Source organism: Hyaena hyaena, unplaced genomic scaffold (genome assembly GCF_003009895.1).
Source record: "Hyaena hyaena isolate Hyena2069 unplaced genomic scaffold, ASM300989v1 scaffold_2241, whole genome shotgun sequence".
Taxonomy (NCBI): domain Eukaryota; kingdom Metazoa; phylum Chordata; class Mammalia; order Carnivora; family Hyaenidae; genus Hyaena; species Hyaena hyaena.
Genome location: NW_024082876.1, coordinates 7742 through 13762, shown reverse-complemented (window position 1 = coordinate 13762; position 6021 = coordinate 7742).

Sequence of the window (6021 nt, the reverse complement as noted above, 5' to 3'; positions counted from 1 at the left end):
CCAAAGCTGCCAGGAGCAGGAAACATTACACAAAGCACAAAACTTAGACAAAATGCCACAGTGGAGGAATTCACCCAAAATGAAGAAAGAACAGGATAAGGTCTCATGGCCCAAGATCTAAGCAAAACAGATATAAGTAACATGGTGTATAGAAAATTTAAAGCAACAATCATGATACTCACTGGGTTTGAAAGAATAATGGAAGACTTCCAGAGGTGCTTACCTCAGAGATAAAAGAAGCAAAAATATAATCAGTTTTAAACTTTAAAAAATGCAGTAACTGAAATTCAAAATAAACTTAATACAATGAGCCCAAGGATGAAGAAGCACAGGAACCAATAAGTGATCAATAAGTGATACAATAGATAAAATAATGGAAAATAATGAAGCAGAGCAAATAAGAGAAAAAAAAATATGAATCACAAGAATAGACTTATGGAATTCAGTGACTCCATCAAATGTAATAACATTCATATTATAGAAATCCCAAAAGAAGAAGAGAGAGAGAGAATGGAGCAGAACATTTATTTTGAAGAAATAATAGCTGAACACTTCCCTGATCTGGGTAAAGAAACAGACGTCTAAACCCAAGAGGCATAGAGAACTCTCAGCAAAATCAAAAGAAAGCAGTCTAATAAGACATATTGTAATTAAAGATATATTGACAAAGAAAATCCCTGAAAACAGCAAGACTCCTTAACTTACAATAAGAGACACATAAAGGTAGCTGCAGATTTCTCCACAGGAACATGGCAAACCAGAAAGGAGTGAGACATGATATATTCAATATGTTGAATGGGAAAAATCTTCAGCCAGTAATATTCTATCCAGCAAGACCATCATTCAAACTAGGAAATATAATGAGTTTCCAAGACAAACAATTAATAGAATTCCTGAACACTAAACCAGCCCCAAAACAAATATTAAAGAGCACTCTTTGGGTGGAAAGGGTAGACCAAAAGTAACAAAGACTGGAAGGGATCAGTGAAAATCTCCAGAAACAACAACAAAACAAGTAATAAATGGCACTAAATACTTATCTTTCAGTAATTATTCTGAATGAAAATGGATTAACTGCTCCAATCAAAACACATAAGGTGGCAGAATTGGTAACGAAACAAAACAAAACAAAACAGAAACCTATGAAATTAATCTATATTCGACCTACAATGAGCTACTTTCAGAACTAAAGGCACATCACAGATTGAAAATGAGGGGCTGGAGAAACATTTAACATGAAAATGAAAGTAAAAATAAAGCCAGAAACATTTAGCATGTAAATGGACTTCAAAAGAAAGCAATAATTATATCAGACAAATGAGACTTTAAAACAAAGACTGTAATAAAAGTTGGAGGACAATATATCATATAGTAAAGGGGACAATACAATAGAAGCCTAACAATTGTAAATATTTATGCCTCAAACAAAAGACCCCAAATATAAAAAAAATAATAATAACAGATACAAAGGCACATTGAGAATAATAAATGGGACTCTTATACCCCATTACATAAATAGATATATCATCTAAATAGAAAATCAAAAAGGAAACAATGGCTTTGAATGACACATTGGAATGACACACTGGACCAGAATTAACAGATATACCCTGGACATTTAATTTCATTTCATTTCCTAAAGCTGCAGAATACACATTCTGTTCAAGTGCACATGGGGTATTCTCCAGAATAGATCACATACTAGGTCACATATCAGGTCTCAACAAGTACAAAAAGATTGAGATTTTACCATGTAACTTTTCTGACTACAGCACTGTGAAAATTGAAATCAACCACAAGAAAAAAATTGGAAAGACCAAAAATACATGGAGGTTAAACAACAGTCTAGTAAACAATGAATGGATCAACAAGGAAATGAAAGACAAATTTTTTAAATGTATGAAAAGAAATTGAAGTGAAAACACAAATGGTCCCAAACATTTGTGATGTAGAAAAAGAGGTCCTGAGAGGGAACGATACAGCAACACAAGCTTCCTTTAAGAAGCAAGTACTCACCACACCACAACAAGAGAAGCAAAAAACCCAAAAACTCAAACAGCCTAATCTTTCACCTAAGTGTCTAGAAAAGAAAAACTAATGAAACCTAAAACCAGAAGAAGAAGGTAAATAATAGAGATTAAAGCAGAAATAAATGGTATAGAAACATAAAAAAAGTAGAAAAGATCAATAAAAGCAAGAGCTGATTCTTTGAAGAAATTAATAAAATTGATATACATCTTTCAATATCAATTTCCAGACTTATCAAAAAAAGGATCCAAATTGATAAAATCACAAATGAGACAGGAAAAACAACAAGAAACACAACAAAAATATAAACAATTATGAGAATGTTATTGAAAACTATATGCCAACAAATTGGACAACCTAGAAGAAATTGATAAGTTACATAAATATATAAACTACCAAAAATGATATAGGAAGAAATTTACAAATTGAATAGACTGAAAACCAGTAAGAAAATTGAAACAGTAATAAAAAATGTCCCAACAAACAAGAATCCATGGACAGATGGCTTCACAGGTGAATTCTAACAAACATTTAGAAAAGAGTTAATACATATTCTCCAAAAAAAATAGAAATGGAAGGAAAACTTACAAATTTATTGTTTTTTTAGTCCAGCATTTCCCTGATATCAAAACCAGATAAAGACTCCACTAAAAAGAGAGCTAGGCCAATTTCCCTGATGAACAAGGATGCATAAATTCTCAAAAAACTACTGATAAAATGAATCCAGCAGTACATTAAAAGAATAACTCACCAAGATGAAGAGGAATTTCATTCTTCAGCTGAAAGGGTGGTTCAATATTCTCAAATCAATCAATATGATATGTGACATCATATGCATATGCATATGCATCAATAGCTGCAGAAAATATATTTGACAAAGTGCAATCTCCATCTACGATTAAAAAAAAAATCCTCAACAAAGTAGGGTTAGAAGGAATATATCTCAATATAATAAAGGCCATATGCAAAAAATCCATAGCCTCAAAGGGGAAAAACTGAGGACTTTTCCTCTATGGTCAGGAACCACATAGGTATATCACTCTTACTACTGTTATTTAACATAGTATTGGCAGTCTGAGCAGCAGTAATCAGACAACAAAAGAAAACCAAATGTATCCAAATGAGTAAGGAACAAATCAAAATTTCAATATTTGTAAGTGATATGATACTCTATATAGAAAACCTGGAAGAATCCACAAAGAATTTCCCAGAACTGATGCACGAATTTAGTAATGTGGTAGGATACAAAATCAATGTAAAGAAATCTGTTGCATTTCTATATACCTAAAATGAAGCAAGAGGAAGAGATCAAGGAATTGATCTTATTTACAATTGCACCAAAAAACATAATTACCTAGACATCAACCTAATCAAAGAGGTAAAAGATCTGTACCCTGGAATACTATAAAACGCCAAAGAAAGAAATTGAAGGTGACACAAAGAAATGGGAAAAATATTCAATGCTTCTGGAATGGAAGAACAAATATTGTTAAAACAATAAAATTACCCAGAGCAGTAAAAAATAAATAAATAAATAAATAAATAAATAAATAAATAAATATATGTGTGTGTGTATATATATATACACACATACATATATATTGCAATCTCTATCAAAATACCATCAGCATTTTTTATAGAGCTAGAACAAACAATCCTAAAATTTGTATGGAATTTCAAAAGACCTCAAATAATCAAATCAATACTGAAAAGGTAAAGCAAAGTTGAAGGTATTACAATTCTGGACTTCAAGTTCTATTACAAAGCTGTAATGATCAAGAAATTATAATACTGGAACAAAAATAGACACATAGGTCAATACAGCAGAATAGAAAATCCAGATTTGAACCCACAACTATCTGGTCAATTAATCTTCAGCAAAGCTGGGAAAGATATTCAAAGGGTAAATGACATTCTTATCAACAAATGGTGTTGGGACAAATGGACAGAAACATGAAAAAATAAGAAACTGGACCACTTTCTTACTCCATACATAAAAATAAATTCAAAATTGATGAAAGACCTAAATGTGAGACAGGAAATTCTTATCTGAAGCAAATATTCCACTGTATTTCACTAGGTGGGATGAAAATTTTAAAATTGGGGAAAAAAGGGGAAATAAACAAAAGTATGAAAAAATAAGTAAAAAAAAATTTAAAATGCACTTTTCCAGAAGATAAATAAAATAAAATACAGAACATATCCATAGAACTGATTACTGAGGACAGACATAACCTGTATTAAAATAAAAATGATAATTTTTTGTTTAATTTAAATTATAGTTAAGTATCTTACAGTGTGGTATTAGTTTCCGGTGTACGATATAATGATTTCAATTTTTTTAATGTTTTATTTATTTCTGAGAGAGAGAGAGACAGTGTCAGCAGGGCAGAGCCAGAGAGAGAGGGAGACACAGAATCTGAAACAGGCTCCAGGCTCTGAGCTGGCAGTCAGCACTGAGCCCGACGTGGGTCTTGAACCCACGAACCGTGAGATCATGACCTGAGCCGAAGCCAGATGCTTAACTGACTGAGTCACCCAGGTGCCCAAATATAGTGATTTCAAACTTCCATACAAAACTTGTTATTCACCACAATAAATTCACTCCCCAATCCCCACACTTATTTACTCAACACCCACGCATCTCCCTTCTGATAATCATCACTATTTTTTCTATAGTTAAGAGTCTATTTCTTTGTTTGTCTCTCTTCTCCTTTATTTCCCCTTTGCTCATTTGTTTTGTTTCTTAAATTCCTCATGAGTGATATCATATGGTGTTTACTTTTATCTGACTGACTTATTTACCTTAGAATAACACTTTCTAGTTCCATACAAGTTACTGCAAATGATAATATCCCGTTCTTTTCATGGCTGAATAATATTCCATTGTGTATGTTACACATCTTCTTTATCCATTCATCAGTAATTCACAATATGGCTCCTTCCATAATTTGGCTATTGTTGATAAAGCTGTTGTAAACATCAGGGTGCATGTATCACTTTGAATTAGTATTTTTGAATCCTTTGCATAAATACTTCAATAGCTCAATTGCTGGATCATAGTGTAGATCTATTTTTAACTTTTTCTGGAACTTACTGTTTTCCAGACGAGCTGCAACAGGTTGCATTCCCAACAGTGCAAGGGGGTTCCTCTTTCTCTGATCCCCATCAACATGTGCTGTTTCTTGTGTTGTTAATTTTAGCCATTCTGATAGGTGTGATGTGCTATGTTTTTGTAGCTTTGATTTGTAATTCTTGGGTGATGAGTGCTGTTGAGCACTTTTTCATATGTCTGTTAGCCATTTATATGTCTTCTTTGGAGAAATGTCTGCTTATGTATTCTGCACATTCCTAAACTGGATTTTTTATTTTTTGAGTGTTGAGTTCGATAAGTTCTTTATAGATTTTGGATACTAGCCTTTTATCCACTATGTCTTTCGCAAATATCTTCTCCTATTCCATAGGCTGCCTTTTATCTCTGTTAATTTTTTTTCCTTCCTAGAGCAGAAGCTTCTTATTTTGATTAAGTCAAAATTTTTGTTTTCCTTGCCTCCAGAGACATGTCTAGTAAGATGTTTGTGTGGCTGAGATTAAAGAGGTTGCTGCCTGTTTTTTCCTCTAGGATTTTGATAATTTACTGTCCCACATTTAGGCCTTTCATTTATTTATTTTTATGTATGGTGTATAAGAAAATAGTCCAGTTTCATTCTTCTGCATGTCACAGCCGTTTTCCAATCATCATTTGTTGAAGAGATATTTTCCCACACACACTGGATATTCTTCCCTCCTTTATTGAAGAGGAGTTGACCATATACTTGTGGGTCCATATGGGTCCAATCTATTCTATTGATCTATTCTGTTTGATTCTGTTTGATTCTATTTGACTCATTTAACTTAATTCTCAGTGATTCTCAGATAGTGACTGTATTCTATGCTGTGGAATCCCATATTCTGAACATTTTTTCTGACATCTGAGGTCAAAGGAGAATGAGA